At 40.0% G+C, this 13157-nt stretch overlaps 1 protein-coding gene across 1 annotated transcript in view; it reads right to left on the bottom strand.

Annotated features, from left to right (window-relative positions):
• The window catches only part of ERP44 (endoplasmic reticulum protein 44), a 78987-nt gene that overhangs the window by 40132 nt on the left and 25698 nt on the right, over positions 1–13157 (bottom strand). The window lies entirely within an intron of this gene.

Raw genomic sequence — 13157 nt, 5'->3', positions numbered from 1 at the left:
TTTGCTTTTTGGGTCATACCTGGCGATGCACAGGGGTCACTCCTGGCTCTGCACTCAGGAATTACCCCTGGCGGTGCTCAGGGGACCATATGAGATGCTGGGAATCGAACCTGGGTCGGCCACGTGCAAGGCAAACGCCCTACCCACTGTGCTATCACTCTAGCCCCAAATTTGATATTTTTTAAAGAAATATTTAGTGTATTTTCTTTTCAGATTTGATTTTCAACACTTTATACTGGTTTTGAAGATTTTTACAAAATGTGAGGACATGTATGACGATAATAGTTAGAAATGACTGCTATGGAGATGACCTGAGTATTGAAAGTAGGTAAAGGGATATCCATGATAACTTTTCAGGATCTGTACTGCAAACAATAAGGCCCAAAAGGAGAGAGAGATAGAGAGAGAGAGAGAGAGAGAGAGAGAGAGAGAGAGAGAGAGAGAGAGAGAGAAGAAAAGTTGTATGTATCACAGAGGTAGGTGGGTGGGAACTGGGGACACTGGTGGTGGGAAATGTACACTGGTAAAAGAATAGGTGTTAGAACATTTTGCATGACCAACCTTGTAACTGTGTATCTCACTGTCATTCAATAAAAATTTTTAAATAATAATAAAATTAAAATAAAGTTTTCATATGCAAAGTAATTAACCACCCCACTGGTTCTTCACTGAGTGACAGGTATCTAGCAAAAACTCCTCTTCTCACCACCCACTCAGTCACTCTCGAGTACTCAAACAAGTACAATTCCAAACCTGTATAATTCACCAATAATTATTTTTCTCTTTCTTCCCTTCCTGACTTTGGGCCACACCCAGTGGTGCTCTGGGTTTATTCCTGGTTCTGTGCCCAGGGATCCGGGTAGGGCTCAGAGGACGATGGATCAAACCTAGATCAGCCTCATGCAAGGCAAGCAACCTACCTGTCATAGTATGGCTCCAGTCTCCTAGTGGTTCTACTTCTAAGAAGAATAAACTGGCATAGATGGGCCAGAGAAATAGCTCAAAGGGAAAGGCAGGAAGCTAGGAGTCAATCCCCAGTACCGCTAGAAATGACCCTTGAGCAACAAGCTTCAAGAGCCCTGAGCACCAGTGAATGAGGCCCCAAAATAAGCAAAAAAGAAATAGCCCAAAAAAAGGGCTAGAGCAGAGCCCGGCATATGAGTTTGGTCTCCCACGCCCTGCCAGCTGTGACCCTTGTGGCCCCTCAGTACTGACGGGGATCTCTAGGAATGGCCTCAAGCTACCCTAAACACTGCTTGGGAACCTACCTATACACACATGCCACGAGGACTGGGGAGACTGGGGAGATAGCTCAAAGGGCTAGTGAACATACTTATTGCATGCAGGAGGTCTGAGTTTGATTCTGGCACTGTACAGTCCCAAGATCATCAAAGACGCAACCCATGCACCACCAGGTGCGTCCCCTTTGCCAATAAGAGAGAAGAAAGACATGCTGATGCTAGTAGGTAAATAGGCCCAACTATCTGAAAAAATTCTGTGAATTTATTCTTTGCACGAAAAAACCTAAGCCTACCATATCATTTCTTCAAATTATATTAACAGTGTACCAAGAGCTGATTACCACCTTGGCTAGCAACCAATAATCTCCTCAACATAAACTTGATGATTGAAGTCCCTGAATATATCTCATATCTAACTCATTTCATCATTTTCAACACCTCAAAAGTTAACTGGACAAAACAGGTTTCCCCTATTTGCAATTACTTACTATCTACATATCAATAATTAATATCAATAACTGATTATAATAACTATATAATCTAAACTATATAATATTAATAACTATTATATAATATCAATGACTATATAATCTAAATATACTGGATTAGTGATCTACTATGAATTAGTGAAAAATGTTTAGGCTAAGTGCATGTTAAAGAAAACCTCAAGAAGAAAACACAAAAATATCATAAAGCAAAGAAGTTGATCATTATCAAAGCTGAGTCCTTCAATAGCTAGAGAATTATTTACAGTGTGTCTACCAGGTACGTAGGCACAAATACATAGCCATGGGGTGCTTCACCTACCAGAGCTCTTAAAGTAACTCCTGGCAGTGGTAGGGCAGAAAGAAAAATATGGTACAAATATCACCTTCAGTGGATAAATCAAGTAAGCCCATTTTGGAGAGTTATCATCTATCAAACTTACAGAAGTATATTCCAGATTTAATTGCTTTTTAGTTGGGAATAATTACCTGGAAAAAATATTCACATGCTAGATAAAAGCAGAAATAAGTCAATATGGCTGTATAAATAGGTACTATTATTTAAGAAGTTCTGTGGTGATTAGTATGCAACAATTAAGTATGCAACTGATAAGTATGCAATCTTAACTCAACCAACAGTTGAGTTTAAGAGAGGGCCCAAAGCAAGAAAACTGACCCAATAACCTCTCCTCTCCCTGCAGGAGGTTAAGGACATTTTATCATTAAAATTTATATTAATTTTCAGTTTGAGTGGGGGGGAGGCAGAGAGGGGATGTCTATTTGAATTGTTAGCAAGCTCCACTAGTCTGACAAATTGTTGTTGCTTTTTTTTCATTCAACCTTGAGCACAAACAAGATTCTCCTGGGGAAATATCTTTATGTCATATTCCATAGTGCTTAAGAAATGAAAACAAGTAGTTCTATGCCAGGAAGTAAGAAGGAGCAATCATTAATTTAACATTTTTAATTCAGACAAAGTTGGTTTAAAAAAAAAACAGTAACATGAATAAAAATTTAAGAGAAGATCTTAATAATGGAGCATAGAGCTTCTATTGATGCAGTACCTAGACAACACATGTAAGCATACAGACATAAACTATATTTTACACATTGGTTATTCTCTTTGGTTGTCAAGAAAACTGAGAGGCATCTTCAATTATCTTCTATAACTCATCAGATCAGTCCTTGCACACGCATTTAGTTAACAAATATTAAACTTGTTAGTCTGAAATACATTTAGTGGTATGGTCTTAAAAAGACATACCAGTGAAATAGTAATTATTATACACAAATTCATCTTTAAAGAGCAAAGTTACAAGGGTCAGGGAACAAGGGCTGGGACAAATGCTTTACATACAGGAGGCCCAGGTTCAATCCCTAGCACAGCATGGCTCCTTTAGAATCACTAGCAGTAAACTCAACTATCAATAACTTTGTAAATCACAGTTCTTTAATTAAAAAGAAAAAAAAGAAGGATCACTAGCAGTGATTCCTTGAGCACTAAGTCAGGTGTGGTCCCCAAACCAAACAAACAAATCAGAAAGCATTAAAAAAAAAACAAAAACCGTTATTTGGAAATAAACGTTGGTTCCATGTTATGCTCTCTCAAATTATTTCAATATTAACACAGACACAAGAATGCTAGTATATACAAAATGTTCTTACACTCACTTCTAAGCCCCAGGTGCTATTTCTCATTCTGACATACATTAATTGAACAAACAACACACTAAGCCAATATAACATATATTGCAAATGAATTATCAAAGCTTCTCTATTCATATTTTTTTTCTTTTGGGCCACACCAGCAGTGCTCAGGGCTTACTCCTGGCAGGCTTGGGGACCATAAGGTGCCAGAGATCAAACCCAAGCTGGTTGCTGGTTGTGTGCAAGGCAAGCACCTTATCTATTGTACTATCTTGTTCTCTCTGTTTGTAAGTATACATACATACATACATACATACATACATACATATGTATATGTTTGTATATGTGTGCTCATATATATATATAAATATAATATATATATATACATATATATCACTGTATCACTGTTATCCCATTGCTCATCAATTTGCTTGAGCGGACACCAGTAACATCTCCATTGTGAGACTTGTTGTTACTGTTTTTGGCATATCAAATATGCCACGGGTAGCTTGCCAGACTTTGCCGTGTGGGCAGGATACTCTCGGTAGCTTGCTGGGTTCTCTGAGAGGGATGGAGGAATCAAATCTGGGTCGGCTGCGTGCAAGACAAAGTGTCCTAACCACTGTGCTATCGCTCCAGCCTCTGGTGGAAGGCATGGAGTTGGAACTATGTGTATACAAAGTTTGTATATACAAAACCACATCATGACACTCAAACAGAATTTTAAATAAATACAAGTTCCAAGTACATTATGACCATCTGGGTGGTTACTACTTGAATAAACTCTTAATGGAATAATTATGACACTCCTCTCTAAATGAATTATGTCCCTTCAATCTAACTAGTCCACAAAGGTCAAACTAATCTTTCTGAATACCTATTTGCATATCATCTGCCATAGTCCCCTGCAGCTCTCAACCTCCTCCAAAGAGAAAAAAAAAAACACTCCCCAGACTTTTTCACTATCCACAGTATAAAGGTCTAACTTCAGAGCTTGCCATATACAATGTAAAACCACTGACAAAGTAGTTCCCACTTGTTTTCTAAGCCACACCTGGCCACTCCCCATTCATAGTCTATATTCCATCTAAGCAGAACTATACTTAGAATAACCTTACATCCTAGCTCATCATGTACTCTAGCTTGCTGAAACAAGCCCAGCTGATACCTGTTGCCCTGCAATATTACTAATAGCACCACCTCTTTTCACAAGAGCACTGCATTTGAATCATGTGATCACCCTATTAGAATTAGTATATATATCATGCCCTACAACATCACTATCACTATCATCCCATTGATCGTCGATTTGCTCGAGCAGGCCCAGTAACATCTCTATTCATCCTAGTCCTGAGATTTGAACAGCCTCTCTTTACTTGTCCTTCCCAACAGTGCCGCATTAGAGATTCTCCCAGGGTCAAGAAAATGGAGACCCATCATTGTTACTGTATTTGGCATATGAATATGCCACGGGGAGCTTGGCAAGCTCTCCTGTATCCTACACTGTCCTACAACATACAAAATGAAAATCAGAATGAAATGAAGAAGACGAAGTACATTATGAATGCTAAGCCAATCACTATCACTCACTGAACTATTACTCAGAAAACTAGTAAAATGGGTAACTAAAAAATTAATACATAATCCTTGAAGTGTCACTTAGTTCAAATGCCAGAAGTCATTTAGTTCAAATGCCAGAAGAGTCACTTAGTTCAAATGCCATAATTCTACAGTACTTGGAATTCCTAAAAGGTGTTTTATTATATCCCTGTCTCCAAACTTTAATCAAGCAGCTCTCTCTGGGTGGAACAGCTAAGAAAACCTATCTAGCTTTCAGAACTCATCATTCCTATGAAACCTTTCCTAATGGTTCCAGATAACAGTAATTCAGTTCTACCTCCTCTGAACATCCAGAGAGCTTTCTGTAAGATGTTAACATATTTCCATACACTCATTATTTGTGCTTTCTTTTTGGAAATTGAGTACCCTGAAAGTAGAGCTTGCTACATTTTTCCAATTCTGTATGCCTAGTATACAATGAACATTAAAATACATAATAAATGAATGAATGGGCAGATCATATTAATATACTGGCAAGTAGAAAGAAGGTGCAGGAGGTGAGAAATGAGGAAACAAGGCCCAGAAATGGGAACAACCACAAATGTTTCTTTAACATGTGTGAGGAAAATGAGGTTATCAAACAGTAATGAAGTCTATATTTAATTTTTTTTAATTGTGTAATGCTGAAAAGCATATTAGATGATTACTCAAAATTCATATTTAGATGGAATATCAGAAATGATTTTCCTCCTACTCACTACAGAATGCCACCATATGATAGTCTAAGAGATGTCATTAAGTGCCAAGTCATTAAGTCAGCTCTTTTCTCTGTTCTATCATGAATTTTTAGACACTTCAGATACATTGAACACCCTCATTCATTTATGAGCAGCCTTGCTACATTTAAGGGTATAATATTTGTTGTGCTGTCCTTTTTTCTTTTTTTTATTCCTTTTTTTTTCCCTGGTGTATAGGGACAGAATCTAGACCTCTTAAACACATATACATTACCACTGAGGCTATACTGTCCTGTCTTAAGGTTCTTAAGTAATTGAAAATACTTTATGAGAATACCAGGACAAGAATAAAAGTGTCAGGGAGAAGATATTATTAAATTATAAATTATTTCTTTTAGCAAGATTATGGGCTGGAGCAATAGCAAAGCGGTAGGGCGTTTGCCTTGCACACAGCCGACCTGGGTTCTATTCCTCCACCCATCTGGGAGAGCCTGGCAAGCTACTGAGAGTATCTCGTCCGCACGGCAGAGCCTAGCAAGCTACCCGTGGCATATTCAATATGCCAAAAACAGTAACAAGTCTCAAAATGGAGACGTTATTAGTGCCCGCTCGAGCAAATCGATGAGCAACGGGATGACAGTGACAGTGACAGCAAGAATATAGTCACAAAATCATCTTTGGAAAATGAGTTTATAAAATAAGAAGCATTTCCAGTGAGTTGTTTTAGTTTTAAAATAAGCTCAAACAAAAACTTAAAACCTTATTATGCAATAATGGTCTTTGAACCAGCATCAACTGGGAACTAACAAGGACACTCTGGACCTAGCCCAGACCTACTGAATTAGAATCTCCATTTTGACAGGATCCCTCTATGATCCCAATGCACATTAAAGTTTTAAAAGCACTGCTTAGAGGGACTAGAGTGATAGTACAGCAGGTAGGGTGTTTGCCTTGCACATGGCCAACCCAGGTTCGATTCCCAGCAGCCCATATATCCCCTGAGCACTGCCAGGAGTAATTCCTGAGCACAAAACCAGAAGTAACCCCTGTGCATTGCCGGGTGTGACCCAAAAAGCAAAAAAATAAATAAAAAAGAAAGTATTGCATAGATACCCACATCCCACAGTTGCTGCCATGTAAACTCATCCATCAATACAGATTCAGGACTAAATCTCAGGAGAGATGTAAGTCAAGGTGCTAAAATTCACAGGGACAAAGTCTCCCAGCTGAAAACTTTGGGGCCACTCGAGAGGGGCCAGGCAGAGTCCATGCTCTGCTAAAGCCCCACCAGCCTTATGCCCCCCCCCCCACGGCTGCCGCCATGCCAACTGCTGAACCCCAATGCTTCACGACTAATCCCTGCAGAGACACCAAACTGATGAAAGTTCCAGGTACACCAGTTTTCCGGCTAAGAACTCTGGGGTCTTCTGAGAGTGGGGCCAGGCAGCCTCCCCCAAACCCCTCACCTCTGTGCTTCCCCAAGGCCCAGCAGCCACACCCGCATCCCACAGCCGCCACTATGCAAACTCATCGGCCCAGTTCGACAGGTCCTGGAGCTCCTGGAGCACATGGCTACACACCGGGCCGCCACCCGTCCACACTCCCGTACACTGGCACCCCACCCAGCAGGAGCACACCAAATAAGATGGGAAAGTGACACAGAAGTCAACCAGGCTCAAGACACAAACACAAGGACACAGAAAGATTCACTACCAGCTAACAACTTAGTAAGTCCTAAAGACTTTATAAATAGCACCAGGCGAGATATAACAATTTTCACAAATTTTCTTATACTAAAGTACCCTTAATATAATTTCATTAGCCATTTAGTTATGATGAGTTATAAAATGTTATAACTTTTTTTTCTTATTATTTTATTTCTTATTTGTTATTTTGAGCCTGTCTGGGGGCAGCATTGGGAAAATGGAGACAACGGTGGGAGGAAGGTCACTCTGGTGGTGGAGTTGGTGTTAGAACAGTGAATGCCCATAACAGCTGCCTTATAAACAACTTTGTAAGTTATGGTGTTTAACGTGAAAATTAAAAAAAAAAAGAAAAGCATTGTTGTTTTGTTTTTTTTTTGCAGTTTATAAATCTCAGTTATTTTTTTTTATTGTGGAAAGTTACAAAGTTACAAAGTTTTCAGGTTTAAATCTCAGTTATACAATGCTTGAATACCCATCCCTTCACCAGTGCTCATATTCCACCACCAAGAATCCCAGTATAGCTCCACCCCGCCCCCTCACACCCCAACCCCCCCACGCCCCTAGCCCCCCCACCCTAAGCCCCCCCCCGCCTGTGTAACTAATAAATTTCACTAAGAAAAGCATTGTTTAGAGAGCAAAGCTTTTGACCTTGCAAGTAAATAAAATAAAACTACAAGAGCAAGAAGACTCATTTGTGAAAATTATGTATTAATATGAAATTATTATGATTTTAGGAAACTCTTGAATTGATGATCTTATAGGAATTTATATAGTTGTTAGTATTTTAAAATATACTGGCTTCTCCTTGAATAGGTATTTATGCAGAAAAAAATTTCATGCCAAAAACAAAGCCTCAGTAGAGGATGTTTTCTTCCCTGTGACATTCATGTTCTCAATTGTCATTACCTATTCTTGGCACTTGATAGCAACAGCTTAGCCTGGGAGCATTTCTTGCTAAATACTATTATTTAATTTGCCCGCTTTCTGTTGTTAGATTCTCAAAGCATTTCACAAAGTATGTTTCTCCTGCAGCAAAAAATAAGTAACACTCCAGTCAACTCCCTTCCACTCCTAATGCAGATTGACAAATCAGCCTGGTACCTGATGTCTCAAGTGCCAAGGGATTTTCGCTGTTTCCCTTCCCTGGGGTCATTTTTCGGACGCTCAGTTTTTGCATTAGCCTAGCAGGCAACAGACTCGAAGAGTTTGCAGTTGACTTCAGGGAGTTAAGAGATATAAAATGTCCCTTGAGAAAAGCAGCTGAGGCTGACAGACACTGTAAGAGTCTTAAGGTTGAGTATCAGTCAAGGCATATCTCACTGATAGTATTCCCAGAAGTATTATAATGAACCAGAAGTTTAAGGAAAGAAAAAAAGCACAGGACTAAGTATAAAATAACACCAGGAAGCTATTTTAACATTTAAATTGCTCAGTGATACAGCTTTCCTACATTATCAACTCAACCCATTTTGGAAAAGTCAGAACTAATCTGCTTTCATTTTAGCAGTGCTGAGAACTTATGAACCCAGAGTCACACACAAAAGGCATGCACTATCGACCAATGAATCACATCACTAGCCCCAGAACCAATCTACTTTTATAAAGAAACATTAGAACACCTACAATATTCTTGATTGAATGACAAAACACGGTGGACAGATTTGTTGGGAAAAAATATTCTATGCCCAAAAAAAAAGAAAAAAGAAAGAAGGGGAAGGAAGAAGGAAGGAAGGAAGGAAGGAAGGAAGGAAGGAAGGAAGGAAGGAAGGAAGGAAGGAAGGAAGGAAGGAAGGAAGGAAGGAGAGAAGTGGGAGTGAGGAAGGGGAAGGAAGAGAAAGGAATGAAGGAAGAGAAAGGAAGGAAGGAAGACAAAAAAGAGATAATATAGCTCAAACTCAAATTCTGCCAGTAAAAAATCATAAGCGCTGTAAGCACTGTTATCCCGATGTTCGTTGTTCATCAATTTGCTCGAGACACTAGTAATGTCTTCATTGTGAGACTTGTTACTGTTTTTTTGGCATCGAATACGCCACGGGTAGCTTGCCAGGCTCTGCTGTGCGGTCGGGATACTCTCAGTAGCTTGCTGGGCTCTCTGAGAGGGATGAAGGAATTGAACTGGGGTCGGCTGCGTGCAAGGCAAACGCCCTACCCGCAGTGCTTTCGCTTCAGTCCAGTAAAAAATCATAAGGGAAAAAAATCATTATAATTTATACTTTTCCTGGCAAATTAGTTTTTGATCATGCATAATTTTCGTAAAAAAACTGACTTCATCTGTGCTTTGTTCTTCACTGTTTTATTCTTCTAAAAATGGGATGAACTAATTTACCTGGAATAGATAATGTACTATTCTGACCTTCAGAGAATAATGTGCTCTTGTTACAAAAAAGGCTTTTCATCATTGAGGGTGAGTTTCTCAATGTGTGAAAATCAACACACTGCTCTAAAACCCAAATTTCTACCAAGGGCAGAATTAAACACAGGAATTGGGAACAAGGTCAAGATGAGAACTGTTTTCTTTTGTCGGGGTTATCTTTTGGGTTTTTTTCCCCACATATATCCTTGAACTTAAAGAGTGGGTGGGAAAGACGGTGCAATAATGGTATATGTACATGTAACAATGGTCCATTTATCACTGTCCCTACTAGCAGCCAGTACTGGATCTTCTAAGTACTGTAGAGAACAATTAGTGACAAATATACACCAGAAAAAAAAATTATGACTACTCTCCTTGTGCTGTCATATAAGGTCAAGTGAGGAGTTGGGGACGGGTGGCAGACCCAACAACACTCAGGGGCTATATGTTCCGGATGGTCCTAAGGGATCTGAACTGAGTCACCACAGCCACATGCAAGGCAAGTGGCTTCCATCCTGTACAATCTCTCCCGCCCCTGTACTATAATCCTTACCTAAAGTGCCTGATAGTGGGAGGGGAGAAACATCCTTAAGTTAGAGGACATACAGGGTCTAGAGAAATAGTACAACAGATAGGGCACTTGCTTTGCATGCAGCCAACCCAGGTTCAATCACCGGTATCCCATATGGCCCCTTGTCCACCATCAGAAGTAATCTGAGTGCAGAGCCAGGAGTAACCCCCTGAGCATTGCCAGGTGTGGTCCCCAACAAAATTAAAACCTAAAAACAAGAGAGAGACAGAGAGACGAAGAGAGAGAGACAGAGACAGAGAGAAAGAGACATAGACAGAGACAGAGAGACAGAGAGAGAATCTACATACATACAGATGCAAATCTTTTTTGCTGTCACTTACAGGGTTCTTGGACCAAATGGTAATTCGGGCATTCAACAGTTTTCTGACACTAGTCAGTATCCAAGAATTTGGTTCACTTTAGCTCAATTCTGACAGTATGTATCTGGACTCAGCATCTAATTCCACAGGAGAGGGTGTCTGTCTCCCCAGACAGCTGTACTTTTCAGAGGTCAAATGCAAACTCGGGCTATTCTCTATGCTTCTGACCAACTGGCCTCAAACCACAGGCTCCCCAGAACCTTCTTTCTTTACAGTTCCGGTGATGGGGGAAAGCCTAAGTTGTTACTTAAGCTTCTGACTGACTGTTAAAAACCAAAGATTCCCATAACCCTCACCTCGAGGCTGGCTGCCCTATTAAGTGGCCACAGCATTCAGGAAACCCATTTATTCAGGTTATTGCCTCACTATAAAATGATGTAACCCAGAAGAGCCAGATGGAAGAGATAAAGAGGGCAAAGAACAGAAGGACGTGGAGAGTGCACGCCTGCTCTAGAGGGCCGCTTCCCTAACATCTCCAGGTCTCCATATGCCCGCCAGCCTACAAGTCTATTCCCTTGGTACTTCACAGGCTCCCAGGCATCAGGGCTTCGGTTATCCCAGTGACGTGAGCGAGGGGTATAGCCATATATTCAAAACACGGGTTCAACAGAACTGAAAACATGAGATCTAGGCAGCAACCACTGAGACTTTGTAATGTGCCTGTCCAGTTGACAGGTGAGGACGGAGTGGGGGATGGGATGGGGAGGGAATCTGGGAACACTGGTGGAGGGAAGTTGACCCTAGTGGAGAGATTGTTGTTGAGTTACTGTATGCCTAAAAGGCAACTATAAGTAACTTTGTAAATGCAAGCTTAACTTTCACTTTCATATTTAAGAACAAGGATATCATTTCTCAAGCATAAGTCATGCAGTTCTGGTCATGAACCTGGTTCAAGTCCCCAGTACCACAAATCATGCCCTTAGCAACACCAGGAATAGTTCCTAAGCATGAAGCCCTTGAACACTGCCACATATGGAAAAAAAAAAAAAACACTTGTTCAAGGTATATGCTAAACAGGCTATCTCCTAAATGTAAAAATTAAAATTCCTATTTTTTATTTTATTTATTTTTTGTTTGGGGGCCACAATTGGATGTGCTAAGACTTACTTCTGGCCTTTCGCTGAAGAATCACTTCTGGCAGGCTCAGGAGACCATCTGAAATGCCAGGGATCAAATTCAAGATGGACACTCGCAACCCAAGAACCCTACCTGCTAAACTATTGCTCCAGCCTATGAACTAACATTTTTGAACTCCTTTATTTACCAGTTTCTGTAAGAGATCAATGCATTTCTTCACAGAAGAATCTGAACAAAAATATTTCTGCATGTCAAAGAATGCCCTTATTTCACCACTAAATATGTGACCCTAACAATTTTGCGGTGAATCAACAGACTTCCAGTGAAACTTTTCATTTCAATTTCTCATTTTCCACATTACCTAGTTTGGGAGTGATTAATTCCTACAAAGTCTAAGATATAAAAAAAGTCATTTTCAAATCCACAAATGATCCTACTATTGGATCATTATTCCTATTAATCTACTTATTAGCTTAAAAATCTGTACCTTAGGTAAGATAGAGAAGAAATCAGTATGACAATAATAGCAGGGAATGATCACGTTGGACTAGATCTGAGTGTTAAAAGTATGTAAAGAGATATTCTTGATAACCTTTCAGTATCAATATTGCAAACCACAATGCCGAAAAGAAGAGAAAGAGAGAAGAGAGAGAGAGAGAGAAGGAGAGAGAGAAGAAAAGTGCCTGCCATAGAGGCAGGCAGAGGGTGAGGGTTGGGGAGTGATGGGAGGGAACCTGGGGACACTGGTGCTGGGAAATTGGGAAATATACACTGGTGGAGGGATGGGTGTTGGAATATTATACAACTGAAATCTAATCATGAACAGCTTTGTAAGGGTCTATCTCAGTGATTCAATTAAAAAGTAAAAAAAAATGTACCTTGATAATTGGATTAGTATTTCTAATAAAACCAAATGCACATGCCAACCAGAAATCACCTTTGGAAAGTCACATATTTGTTCAGATATCTATCCTAATTAAATGATCATTAAAAGAAGTTTTATGTGGCCCCATATGCCAGACAGTTCTGATTTGGTTTTGTGGTTCTTTGTTATTGTTGTTGTTGTTTGAGTGGTTGCATACCCAGGGATGCTCAGCGCTTACTCCTGGCTCTGTGTACAGGGATCACTATTAGCAGGCTTTTGGACTACATGAGGTGCCAGAGATCAAACCCAGGTCAGTCAAGTAAAGTGCCCCACCCATTGTACTATGACTCTGGCCTACCACATGTTTTAATGAACTCTGTAGAGTAAATAGATTTATCTTTCCTTTACCTGGTGAGTAATCTACCTAGTAGGACCGGAAAGATAATTCAATAGGTTGGGCACACATGTTTTGAATGCACAAAGCTTGGGATTCATCCCTGGCATCACATGGTCCTGAGTGTTATCAGGAGTGACC

This window comes from Sorex araneus, chromosome 1 (genome assembly GCF_027595985.1).
Source record: "Sorex araneus isolate mSorAra2 chromosome 1, mSorAra2.pri, whole genome shotgun sequence".
NCBI classification, from domain to species: Eukaryota; Metazoa; Chordata; class Mammalia; order Eulipotyphla; family Soricidae; genus Sorex; species Sorex araneus.
This window is presented reverse-complemented; position numbering and strand designations above follow the sequence as displayed.